This window comes from Rhinichthys klamathensis, unplaced genomic scaffold (genome assembly GCF_029890125.1).
Source record: "Rhinichthys klamathensis goyatoka isolate OS25496 unplaced genomic scaffold, OSU_Roscu_1.1 h1tg000109l_1, whole genome shotgun sequence".
Lineage (NCBI taxonomy): Eukaryota > Metazoa > Chordata > Actinopteri > Cypriniformes > Leuciscidae > Rhinichthys > Rhinichthys klamathensis.
The window spans coordinates 4,613,158-4,627,492 of record NW_026606647.1 but is presented as its reverse complement, the minus strand read 5'-3'; positions in this window follow the sequence as shown (position 1 = coordinate 4,627,492).

The following is a 14,335-nucleotide window of genomic DNA, read 5'->3' as shown; positions in this document are numbered from 1 at the left end:
CATTGAGCTGATAAACAAGGTCTGGCTTGTGACCATTCAGTGCTTTCTGCGTATGAATGTAACTGAGATTCTTACGAATCTTATCAAATCCAACATCAAAGCTGTTCAGAACATTGTATTTATGTTGCCAACAGCATCTAATCAGATTTTCTTTCATATAGAAAGGTTTATTTATATCACCCACCTAAACCCACTTGTCTTTCTTTCTTTCTAGAGAGCTTTTAATGTTTAAGAAATCAAAAGCAAACTAAAAGTATAAAAAAAAACACATAATGTTCATCAAAGACAGCTAATGTATGTCTTCAAAAGAAATATATAAATAATGGAAAAATTGTATGGACAAAAGCATGATGCTTTTGAGTCCCTCTTCTTTGTAAATGCATTTCCATTTATTCATTTTCCAAACCGCTTGTCCTACACTGTAAAACATTTTGTTGGTTTAACTTAAAAAAGTGAGTTACCTGGTTACCTTAAAATTTTTGAGTTCTTTGAAATTAAAAATTTGAGTTAACACAATAGATATTATTTTAAAACTCAAAATATCATGTTAACTGAACCACATTACTTACCTAAGTTGATTTGATGAAAGAAAAAAAGTTGTGATAAAAAATTATGAAAAATATTTTGTTTACAGTGTATGTAAACATGAGGAAAAAAAACAATCATTAAGTATCAATAGTTCTTGGGGCTACTGTAAGTGGATCTAGAACACAAGATGAACCATTGATTTATCTGTAATCATAATTCATTGTATATGTGCGAGTAATAAGAGCTGCCAGGTTTGTTTGCATGTGAAGCCACCAGCAAATCATTTTGGCTCTAGCCCACCAGTGAATGTCCTAATGCCAGATGCCAAATCACGAATGCCACGAAGTGTGGCAAGTCTGCATTAAAAACAACAGGGTTTCATGAATGTATTACGAGTTTTACATTTATTTATGTTGTAAGACAATGACAGCTCTGGCTGTGAACCCGGAGTCCCGGAGCTGTACACGCTAAGCTTGTATCAACAGATGGTCGTGGTGCTTCTTGTGTGTTTTTGATAAGAGATGTTTGCATATTCTTGCAACTGTTTGACATGTCTGCTAACTGCTCTGATGTGCTTGCCTTGTAATTGTGCCTCTAAAGTGTATCATTATTTGATTCTGTGCTGCCTGTGTTTTCTATTCACTGGGATGGACTGTGTTTCATGCCATTATCATAATTTAATTGGGAAGGAGGTTTGGCATATACCAAAGTGCTTCTGTAATAGTAAGCACCCCCATCCACATTTTGCACAATAACCAGGAGTAGTTTGATATGGTTGCAACATTTTCCATCAATTGTGTTGCTGAGGAATTATTTCAAATTACTATTTTGTTCAGGAACTTGTTCAAATCATTGTATTCTCATAATACATCTAGTAGAATATAACCAGGTGCCGGTTCTTTATTGATACATGAATAATCATATCGTTTTTATTTGGCTATATGGGAGATGGCTTTGTCATTTCCTATCCATATTAACACTGTCCCTATAGTGGGGAAAAAAACCTATACCAAAATGTATGTCAAATATATTTATTTTATACTAAGTATAGTGCAAATCCATCAACATACTTACTGACATATCGCTGGAGACTTACTGACATAAATAGGGGAGAGCGGGGCACAGCCTAACACTTTTGACTTTCTCAGTTTATGTAAATTCACTTGGGGTCCTTTTTTTGTTTTTTTACACATTAATTTCACACGTCTAGTACAATATGTGGTTTTGTTTCATTGTGTATACTTTTTTTTCTTGATTTACCCTGAAAGAATGGAAGTAAAATGTGACAACATGTGAGGGGCACAATGTAGCATGGCCATATGACAGCTTAAAATATTCTCTGATCTAATCAAAAAAATATACAAGACAAACTAAAATATTTTTTTCAATAAAATATAATTATAAACTTTTTCATATAAAATATGCCATTTTTTAATGATTAAAAATAAAGTATTTTTTTAGTTTGACAACAAAACAGCTACAGCATAGTTCAAAACAATAATAATTCATAATTTTTTAACATTGACTCTCAGTCTTCATTCACATTTTCTCATAGTTTCTCAATAGAATTTATAAACGTATAGAATAGAAAAGCGTCGTTTTAATAGGGGAACATTGTAACGCAGTTACAAAATTCCCCACTTGCGCTTTTAAACTTTTTTAACTTTTAAACCCTGCTGGTGAACTGCTAGTTAGACCAGCATTAAACTCAACTGTTAAATAACAGATATAATATTAAAATAATATCAGATTTTTCTAATATTAAATAAACACAAAAAACAGAGATGGAAAAATTAACTTAAGATATGTCATTTTGCTGTGGTTAAATAAATGTTCAGTGATATCTTCCAAAGACTTTTTAATTTGGGCAATCTTTTTATAGAGTTTTTATAGAGTAGCTTAATTATTCATAGGTGTGGTTTGGGCGTAACGTGAAATAAACCAATCAGAGCGTCGTCCAACATACCCTTTAAGAGCAGGTGTGCATGTTGCATGGCGGATTGCTATTATAACGGAAGATTTACCAGGCGCGCGCCAGGAGCGGTTCACAGCCGAGGAGACCGACGTTCTTGTCAGGACCGTGAAAGACAGAGAAGTGACGTTGTATGGGGATGGGAGAAACCCACCCAAATCAGCGTCGCTTAAACAGGCGTGGGAGAAAAAAAACAAAAAAAAAATTTACATCTTCATGGACACCACAAGGATTTCCTTGTTAATTTTCCTTGTTAATTTCCTTGTTTTTCTTGTTAATATTTTTCCTTGTTATAATGTATGATTTGCAAAAATAAAAACAGCTGCATCTGTGTTGGTGAGAGAATCAAAGTCAAGTCAAGTCAAGTCATCTTCATTTATATAGCGCTTTTAACAATGGACTGTTTCAAAGCAGCTTTACAGAGACAAACATATAATTCAAGGCAACAGATTGTTTTGGCGTTACAGCGGTTCTTGAACAATGTTACTTCCAGCCAAAGTTAACCTTGACTGATTCACCTCCGTCGAAATGATCAGACTTTAAACGCGAACCTGTGATTAACGCTGACGGCGTTCACATGCTCATTCAGAATTCTATAGTTATGTGCTTTTTAAAATATGTGCGCAGGTTTGTAATTCATACAACCCAGCCTAAACACTTTTCTAACCACTTTTCTAAAAACTACTTTTCTTGCCTATAAATTTTGATACAGAATTTTGTTTTATTTTATCACTTCGGGGTACGCGAGCCGGAATTCACAACGCTTTATCTGTAGAGTGGGAAAGGGATCCTCCATAGGGAGAGGATAGTAGATACTTCAGCACTGCATTGTCATCGGGTCCAGGCAAAGCTCCCTCGTCAGATCTGGACACTGCCTTGATCCGGCAGGCTGCGGGAAAACCTCGGGATAAACAAAGACACTAATATTAGCGTAGATGCCATTCTTCTTATGATGTAGCGAGTACATCAAGATTTAAGGGAAGTGTTCCCAGTTCCGGCTGACCTAATCTATGCAGCCTAACATTGAATTTATAGAAGTCTATAATGTATTATGTGTATGCTAGGGCAAAGAGATGTGTTTTTAGTCTAGCTTTGAACTGACAGAGTGTGTCTGCTTCCCGGACAATGGTAGGAAGACTGTTCCAAAGTTTTGGTGCTAAATAGGAAAAGGATCTACCGCCTGCAGTCGATTTAGATATTCTAGGTATTATCAACTGGCCGGAATTTTGAGATCGCAATAGACGTGAAGGACTATAATGCGTTAAGAGCTCGCTCAAGTACTGCGGAGCTAAACCATTTAGTGCTTTGTAGGTAATCTACAATATTTAAAAATTTATACGATGTTTAATAGGGAGCCAATGCAGTGTTGACAGAACCGGGCTAACATGGTCATATTTCCTGGTTCTGGTAAGAACTCGAGCTGCGGCGTTTTGAACTAGCTGTAGTTTGTTTATTAAGCGTGCAGGGCAACCACCCAGTAGACCATTACAATAATCTAGCCTTGAGGTCATGAACGCATGGACTAATTGTTCCGCATTTCCCAATGAGAGCATATGGTGTATTTTAGATATATTTTTAAGATGGAAAAATGCAGTTTTACAGATACTAGAAACGTGGCTTTCAAAAGAAAGGTTGGTATCAAATAGCACACCCAGGTTCCTAACCGACGACGAAGACTTGACAGAGCAGCCATTAAGTGTTAGACAGTATTCTGGGTTATTACGTGTGGAAGTTTTTTGTCCAATAATTAGAATCTCTGTCTTTTCAGAATTTAGTAGTAGGAAATTACTAGTCATCCAATTTTTTATATCAGCTATGCATTCCGTTAATTTTGTGAATTGGTAAGTTTCGTTGGGTTTTGAAGAAATATACAGCTGAGTATCATCGGTATAACAGTGAAAGCTAACTCCATGTTTCCTAATGATATCTCCTAATGGTAGCATGTACAGAGTGAATAGCAGCGGTCCTAGTACTGAGCCTTGTGGTACGCCATACTGAACTTGTGATCGATAAGACATCTCTTCATTTACTGCTACAAACTGATAACGGTCAGTTAAGTGTATGCGCGTTGTGCACCCGCTACATTATGGCCAAGCATGCGCGCTTAAAATAGCATTATGAACAATGCGCAACGCGCCACTGACTTTACACTAGGTTTTTTCTGGTCAGTGGCGGAATTGTTTTCTGGAACTGCAAAATAGCACTAGGGAATGTTTGCGCCGAAACACGCCTCCTTTTTTGCGCTGAACCGCCCAGGGAGCGCAAGTTCATTTCCTAGTTTACTTTTCCTAGGGAAAAGTCCGCTTTGCGCGGGTGCAAAATACGAATGATACATGCGCTGGTGTACAAAGTCAATTGCGCTGAGTGCAAGATATAGGGCCCTAGGTTTTTTCTGGTCAGTGGCGCAATTGTTTTATAGAACAGCAAAATTGCATGAGGGAAAGTTTGCGCCGGAACACTCTTTGCGCTGAACCGCCCCGGGGAGCGCAAGTGTATTTCTTAGTTAACCGACGTGTGTCTGTGCAGGGAAAAGTCCGCTTTGCGCGGGTGCAAAATAGGAATGATACATGCGTCAGTGTACAAAGTCATTTGTGCCGGGTGCAAGATAGAGCCCAAAATGTGAAACTAATATGTTATATAGACTCATTACATGCAAAGTGAGATATTTCAAGGCTTTATTTGTTATCATTTTTTTTGATGATTATGACTTATAGCTTATGAAAACCCCAAATTCAAAATTAGAATATTGTGAAAAGGTTTTCATAAGCTGTAAGCCATAATCATCAAAATCATAACAAATAAAGGCTTGAAATATCTCACTTTGCATGTAATGAGTCTATATAATATATTAGTTTCACCTTTTAAGTTGAATTACTGAAATAAATTAACTTTTGCACAATATTCAAATTTTTCGAGTTTCACCTGTACTTGCAATAATTCCACTTTAGCACAATGAAATATACTTAAGTATATCTTAAGTTGGACCTCAGCACTATTCCAGGATAACAAAAGTGCATCAAGTACAAAATTAGTTGTTAGCAGACTATAAGACTATATTAATTTAGTATACTAAAAGCACAATTGCAGGGTATTTAGAATACTTGGCATAAAATATATGTAAATTGAGTGGCATAACTCATCGGTGTCACGGGTGTGGTGCAGATGAAGACAGAGACCGAGTCAAAAAGCTCCAATTCAAAACATTTAATAAATATTCTAAACACAGGTACAGAATCAGTGGCGTAACTATAGGTAAGCAGGGTACGCGGTTGCTTACGGGCCCGGACCAATCAGGGGCCCGCGTGACTGGAAGATATTGATTGACAGCCGGGGCCCCCTATCGCATTTTACTACTTTTAGTCTGAACGCATTTTACTTTCTCTCGAAATTATTTGAATAAACAATGACATAAACATATTTTACTGATCATTAAATACATGTTTGAAACGAACAATGGTGGATTTTGGTGTAATTTGTTTCGAAATTGAGAATTGGGAATCCCCGGGTGAACATGCGTATTGCGTCACTCAATTTGCCATACTGTCAATTGCCCGTGCGCACCATCTGGATCTTAAGGATTTAATCGACAACTTTTCACAGAGGAAAGCTCGGAAATTGCTGCTGTAATGCAAGTGAGCATCTTTGTTATGTCTTTGGACCTAAGCCTATGTGTGTGTAGTCATAGCAGTGAGTAATGTGTTATGTGTAATGGTGTGCCGTCACCAGTGTTTTTTATTTTGTTGTGGTGCGCGTAGGCTACTCCTTATTTTGTCAGTCATCTCATCTCTTATATGCGTCATCACGTGCAGTAGGGGGGCCCGCTTTGATAATCCTGCATAAGGGCCCGGAGTTGGCTTGTTACGCCACTGTACAGAATGACAGGCAAAAGGTTCACACAAACAAAACACCAGGTTACATACACAAGAACCGACCAAGACTAACTGAACAGAAGGAGACTAAATAGAGATATAAATGAACAATAATGAGGTGAGGACAGGTGACACGGATGATGAAGACGATGAGCAGGTGGGTAATTGAGGGAGTGAGTTCAGGGGCACGTTCAAGTTCAAAACGGTGCGCAACGTTTTGCTACGGTTTCCGGGTTGAACGTCATGTTTCCTGGAAACGAGAGTTACGAATGTAACTACGGTTCTATGAGTTCTGGATGACCGCCAGAGGCAGTGCTTCCCACTGAATATTATCTCTCTTGCTCATGCTCAGGTCGAGTCTAATAACAACAAAGTCATCACATGACCAGGTACATCATGGGGATCCCCTCTATTTAACCCCGTGACATCCTGCAAACTGTCTCTACAGAATCTTCTCGCGAGACTCTGAGTGACAGGGTGCTCTGGCGGTCATCCAGAACTCATAGAACCGTAGTTACATTCGTAACTCTCGTTTTATTTCGTTCTTACTGACCGCCAGAGGCAGTGCTTCCCACTGGATGACTCATAACAACAAGGTCACGAGGAGGTTACTCCTAACCGTAAGCTGAAGTTGAGGGTCCCAAGAGGACTGCCGCTTCCAGAGCACCAGAGGCTGCCACATTAACCCTGTAGTATCTGGAAAAGGTATCAGTGGATGACCAATTAGCCGCTGCACAAATGTCCATTAGAGGTACACCTTTTAATGCTGCCCAAGATGTTGAGATACTTCTTGTTGAATGGCATTTTATGCCGGCTGGCACTGTCAGGTTGTTTTCCTTATATGCCTGGACAATGACCTCCACCACCCAGTGTGACAACCTCTGCTTTGACAGAGGCTGCCCTTTTCTTGGCCCGCCGTAGCAGAGAAAGAGTTGGTCTGACCGTCGCAGTTTCTCTGTGGCACTCAGATAGCCCCGAAGGGCTCGCACTGGGCATACTTGTTCCATTGGATTGCCCTCTTGTGTGTCAGACACAGAATGATTAAGTGCTACCAACTCAATTGGTTGATTCCTAAATGAAGTTGAGAGCCTTTTGGGTAGGAATGAGGGGTTAGGCCACAATGTCACCATTGTTCCATCCGCATTCCAACGCATACAGGACGTATTGGTTGACAATGCGTGGAGCTCACCACCAACGTGGAGCTGACGTTATTGCCAAAAGGAATACAGTCTTTATTAAAAGCCACTTCAGGTCACAATGCTCCATTGGCTCAAATGGGTGTTGTGCAAGTGTTCTTAAAACCAGACTGAGGTCCCATGCGGGTACTCTAACAGTTGGAGCAGGGTGCAATCACTGAGCACCTTTCAGAAAGCGGGTGATTAGAATATGTGACCCTAGTGATTGACCATTTACTTTTACATGCTGGGCAGAAATTGCAGCCACATATACCTTTAGGGTAGAGGGAGCCCTGTTATTGTCTAGCAGGGACTGCAGAAAACATAACACCATTGGCACTGGGCAGTGGTCTGGGACCAAACTTCTTGGTGTACACCAATCAGGGAAAAGCTTCCACCTGCAAGCATAGATATTCCTGGTGGAAGGTGCTCTAGAATTCAGGATTGTGTTTTGCACCTTAACATCACAAGACTTCAACAGTAATTCTGGCTCTTCAGCGGTCAGACACAGAGCTGTAACCGATCTGGGTTTGAGTGCCAAATCTGCTCCTGCAACTGAAGGAGCGGTCCTGCCTCCTGGGTAGGCTCCAGGGCTACCCATTGAGAAGCCTGCATAACATTGGAAACCAATGTCTCCCTGGCCAGTTCGGTGCCACTAGGAGCATCCTGTGGTTCCCTTGAAGAATTCTGTGGAGAGTTGGCAGAATTAACCCTTTCACGCGTACGATCACACCGGTGTGATCAGTCTTGGCTGGTCCTTGGAGCGTACGATCACATCGGTGTGATTAGAACGGTCAGTGCATCAAGTGATCAACTGCTAAATTCAAACGTGCTTTCGCACGTTGGCTGGCGCTGAGCCAGAGACGGACGCACTCAGTGCTGTCATATATCACAACTATTGAGTGTTTTCATCCACATAATGTTTATTTTAGGTTTCAGACATTTAAATACACATAAGTACTAGCAAAACAATGATTTTGAGTTTGTAAAATTCACACTTATGTCTATGGAAGCGGCAATAATAATCATTTCTGTTATAATAAGATGACACATTTTATTCATATCAAATACACATTGTGAAAGTAGCTTTACGTTTGACCCTATTCTTCTCCCAGTTCACCGGCCACTTACTTTCATGTATTTCGTGAGAAGTGGAGGAATTGACGTGTTGTAATCCAACAGATCCGATTCTCTGAACTGTAAAACAAACTAAAATGGCGCCGCCCATTGTGCATACAGCTCAACTAACGCGATCGTTATAAAGATGTTTAAACAACAAAACCCATCCACTTGCACAAATTTGACAATCGGAATATCAGTGTTTCATGCTATAGCTAATACATATGTGAATATTTTTAATAAAAAAGGAAAAATGGCATAAAAGCAGATCATCACTCATTCAGCGCTGTGTTGTGGTTGTGCTGTGTCACGTGACAAGCAATGACGCGTCACCATGGAAACATTAAAGTGACAAGTTCTAAATAACGGTCGCCTTGAAAAACCCACGCTGGGGGTCAGTTAGAATATTTTAAACATACGTGTGAAAGGGTTGAGGGGTTCGGGGGAAAGGCATAGAGTAGAAGCTTTGGCCAGGCATGTGCTAACGCATCCTGACCCAACGGGCTGGACTTCTCTGTCCAGGAGAACCACAGGGGGCAGTGGGTCGAGGTCTCTGAGGCAAACAGGTCCACCTGTGCTCTGCCAAATCGTCGCCAAATCATCTGAACAACTTCTGGATTGAGTCTCCATTCTCCTGGCAAAGGTCTGTGGCGAGACAAGAAGTCTGCCACCACATTCGACACTCCAGGTATATGCATCGCCCTGACGCTTGCGAATCGAGGGAAGGCCCATGTCAGGAGGTCTTGTGCTACTCTCAAGGACTGACTGGACCTCGTGCCGCCTTGATGGTTGATATGATATACCACCGATGTATTGTCCGTTCTGATGAGAATATGGCGATTCTTTAGGGCCGGCGCAAAATACTTCAGAGCTAATTGCACTGCTTGGAGCTCCAGGGTATTTATGTCTTTTGTAGCTTGCTCGGGTTTCCATAATCCCCTGATCATCCTGTGCTGCCACACTGCCCCCCAGCCACTTAGTGAAGCATCTGTCTGTATTATCTCCCGGCGAGAGGGAATCACACCCAGGGCTACCCCTTTCTAGAGTGATGCCTATGAATTTCACAGACTGACATGGGATCAACTGACTCTTGATGAAATTCACCCTGAGACCCAACTGAGTGACATGGGCAATCAGCAGATTGGTGTGTTCTGTTGCCTGCCTTTGAGATGGAGCACAGATGATCCAGTCGTCCAGATAAGGGAGCACCTGTACCCCCCTGGCTTGTATTGGGGACAACGCTGCCGCTACGCACCTGGTGAACACCCGAGGGGACAGGGACAGCCCAAATGGTAGGACTCGGAACTGATAGACCTGACCTTGAAATGCGAAGCGGAGAAAGGGTCTGTGTTGCGGTGCAATTGGGATATGAAAATAAGCGTCCTTCAGATCTATTGTGGTGAACCAATGTAGTGGTCTGACTGCCTGAAGGACCTCTGTTGTGCGTAGCATGTGGAATGGTAAAACCTTGAGGGACTGATTGAGGCCACGAAGGTCGAGAATGGGCCTTACGCCGCCATCTTTTTTCGGGATTATATAGTACACTGAGTAAAACCCATTTAGCCGTGCTGACCATTTTACTGGTTCTATGGCGTCCTTTTCTAGGAGTTTGGCTACTTGTCTTGACAATGCCAGTGAGCTGTTGGGGTCTTTGACAGTAGTGGAATTGACCCCATTGAAAGCAGGGGCCCGCCGTCGGAATTGCAGCCTGTACCCTTGAGATAGCGTTGCTATTAACCAAGGGTCTGAGGTGTTCTCTTTCCAGAAATTGAGCTGCTGGTGTGAAAAACGTCCGACGGTTGGCCCCAGGACTTCATGCCCTGCGAGCCTGGGCTTTATTGTCTCTGGGGTGTCGCTGACCTGACGCCCTGCCCCTTGGAGCCCGAAATACTTGTTGTACTCGTGGTCTGGGGTACTGCACATGCTGATCTAGTTGCCTTGGCTGGCTCCTCTTAACAGCACCAGAACAAACTAAAGGTTGAGAGCGAGTAGGATACCGTCCCCCATACCCTTGTCTAACTTGTGATGGTGGAGTTTCTCTTAGGTCTGCTGCTGTCTGGTCTTATTCGTCTGAATGCTCTGTTACAGAGTTTGCTGTGCCGCTGGTCCAAACAGTTGGCCTGGGACCACAGGGAGGTCACGAAGTGTTCTCCTACGGGCCTCTGACAATGGAGACTGTGCCAGCCATACTTGCCGGCGTGCCTGAGTGAGTGTTGACATGAGTCTACCCAAATCTCTTGACATGAATGCGAATGCTTGCAATGATGCATCGCTTAGTATTTGGGCTGAAGGATCACCCCCAATAGGTTGGAGAGACGGGGATAGCGCCAGCATAAGATGGGAGAGTGAATTCCCTATGCGACCCATGCGTGCATCAGTATTGTACGCATGACTAAGAAGATCGTCCGTTATTCTGCACTGAGGTCGTGGGCAGCGAGCATTAGGTCTCCAAGCATCTTCCGGTGATATGATAAAAGAGCCGATAAATGGATCCACTTTCGGCATCTGACCCAGGCCATAAGAGTCTGGTTCGTGCATTGCTGCCAAGGCCCTGCTTGCTGTGGTATGATGAGTAAGTGACTTGGGATTAGCCCAGCACCTCTGTAGTTCCCCAATATAATCTTTGGATGGGGGAATGCTAAGAGCAGATGGTTTTGCCGTTCCTCTGAAAAAGGCACTGGGGGGAGCTGCCACTGTAGGGGCAGTGTCCAGGCTTAAGCGTGCCAACGCAATCTGGAGGGCGTGTCTCACCACATCCTGCTCTGATTCTACTCCTTCAGCTGAACCCTGTGCCGTGTTCTGAGAGTCATCATGAGAGAAGTGAGAGTGACTTACTGATAAGAATTCCTCATTTCCCTCCTCCCGAAACTGGTTTTGAGGGGCTGCCATGGACAGCATATCCTCCTCAGGAACGGGTAATTCCTTACTGGGATTTCTCAACATCTTTCATGGTGATTCCCTTGGTTGCAGATTTAGAATTAAAGACTTAATCTGGGCAAACTCTGAGGTCAACACCTCCACTCTATTGGTTAAAGAATCATCTCTATGTCTCTTACTGGGGGAGACACTCACCGTTTCCACCCTTTTCCGCTTAGCAGACACTTTTCCCTGCCGAGGGGCCTCTGAGGTCAAGAGTGCCTCTACTGCAGCTAGTCTGGAGGTTCTCCGCTCCCACGACATGGTGCTACAATTCATACAGGCATCCTCAGTGAGGCCCTGCTTCAAATGTTCCAATCCTAAGCAGGATAGACAGCAGTCATGTCCATCGTCCTGCTGTAAAGTGGCCCTGCACACAGTGCACGTCAGGCTTCCATACTGCCACAGCAGTGCTTTATTGAAGGCCAAGCGAGAACACTCTGGGAGCCACAAAAATTCTATACAGTAAGGTACCGAATTAGATTTGTTTTTTCTTTGTTTTTTTACACAGCCAAACTAGTGGTAATACTTATCTCACTGTTAATAGAAGTACCAGGTAGGTAGCAGTCCAGAAAACAGAGCGAAAACACTCGTATATAATGCAACTGCTTGAAATATACTACCTATATAAGAACAAACAAACAAAAACAATAAAATTGGATGTACATAGCTACATGTGTAAGACTATGTAATTTATAAAAATACTTACCTAATTTGAATGCTCAATATGAATACAACCGACTGCCGTGAACGCTGATGGTCTGTAACAAAAAATGTATTGTTGTTCCTGGAGCGCAAACACACTCTTACTGTTCGCGATAATTAATCACTATGTGGCTTTTCTTTGGAGCGAAACCACTCTGAGATGCCACTTACACGTTTCATCAAAGAAACAATATCCAGTGCTTATAAGCAACTCTGCGCTCTGGCAGCGGAATAAACAGCCGTGTTCCAACAAAGTAAGTTTGTCTTCAATCCGCCGCAGCCTCTGGAGGACGCACAACGCGCAGCTCCAACAAAAATGTTTGTTACGAGGCTGTGAAAGACGGAATCCAAGTATTCTGAATGAAAGATTTTTCTCTTCGACCTGTAATCTGCACGTATGCGAGAAGATTAAAAGAGACAGTTTGCAGGATGTCACGGGGTTAAATAGAGGGGATCCCCATGACGGACCTGGTCATGTGATGACTTTGTTGTTATTAGACTCGACCTGAGCATGAGCAAGAGAGATAATATTCAGCAGCCCGTTCTCATCCCAAGGCGTCATCTAACTGACGCTTTTGACCATGCGTCAACATGCCGACGCACATGGTACCCCTTAAGCGTCAATATGAGACGCGCCTCCTAGTGGTCTAACCCTAACCCTACCCCAGACCTAAACCTACCCATAACGGAAGCGTCATCTAACTGACGCTAAAGGGTGCCATGTGCGTCGGATTTAGACGCATAGTCAAAAGCGTCATTTAGATGACGCCCGAGGATGAGCGTCTCATATTGACGCTTAAAGGGTACCATGTGCGTCGGCATGTTGACGCATGGTCAAAAGTGTCAGTTAGATGACGCCTTGGGATGAGAATGTGTTGTATTCAGTGGGAAGCACTGCCTCTGGCGGTCAGTAAGAACGAAATAGAACGCCGTGCACCGGTGTGCAACGGGGTTTGAGATACATTTTCTCTTGTTTGGTGGGTGTGTCAGAACTGCAGTCCAATCAGCAGCAACATGTATATAAAGCACACGGTATTAAATGAACTCGCACTCGTTTTAGTCTGAATTAGGTAGTAATATGTGTGCTTCCATTTCAGTTTCAACAAATCCCTTCACTCGATTGGGATGTTCTCTTTTGTTCTGGGCGGCAAGTGCAGTAACTGTAACATCGGGCATATTTTGTAGTATTAAACACATATTTATACCGACTTCATCAGGCTCCGAAAATTCTTCACAAAGAACACAAAGGGCCCTATCTTCCAGTCGGCACAAATTACTTTGTACACTGACGCATGTATCATTCCTATTTTGCACCCGCGCAAAGCGGGCTTTTCCCTCCACAGACACACGTCGGTTAACTAAGAAATACACTTGCGCTCCCCGGGGCGGTTCAGCGCAAAGAGGAGGCGTGTTCCGGCGCAAACTTTCCCTCATGCTATTTTGTTGTTCTATAAAACAAATGCACCACTGACCAGAAAAAACCTAGTCTAAAGTCAGTGGCGCGTAGCGCGTTGTTCATTATGCTATTTTAAGGGCGCATGCTTGGCCATAATCAATGTAGCGTGTGCACAACGCGCATACACTTTGATTCTCTCATCTAAGCAGCAGTTTTCATTTTTGCAAATCATACATTATTACGATAGATAGATAGATAGATAGATAGATAGATAGATAGATAGATAGATAGATAGATAGATAGATAGATAGATAGATAGATAGATAGATAGATAGATAGATAGATAGATAGATAGATAGATAGATAGATAGATAGATAATTTATTATAAAAGCATACATGTAGCTTACACATTTACCCAAATTATCATACGCCTGTTTAACAGAAGTTAATTTGGGTGGGTTTCTCCATCCCCAATGTCACTTCTCTGTGTTTTACGGCCCTGACAAGAACGTTGCTCTCCTCGGCTGTGAACCGCTCCTGGCGCGCGCCTGGTAAATCCGCCGTTATAATAGCAATCCGCCATGCAACATGCGCATCTGCTCTTAAAGGAAATGTGAGATGACGCTCTGATTGGTTTATTTCACGTTACGCCCA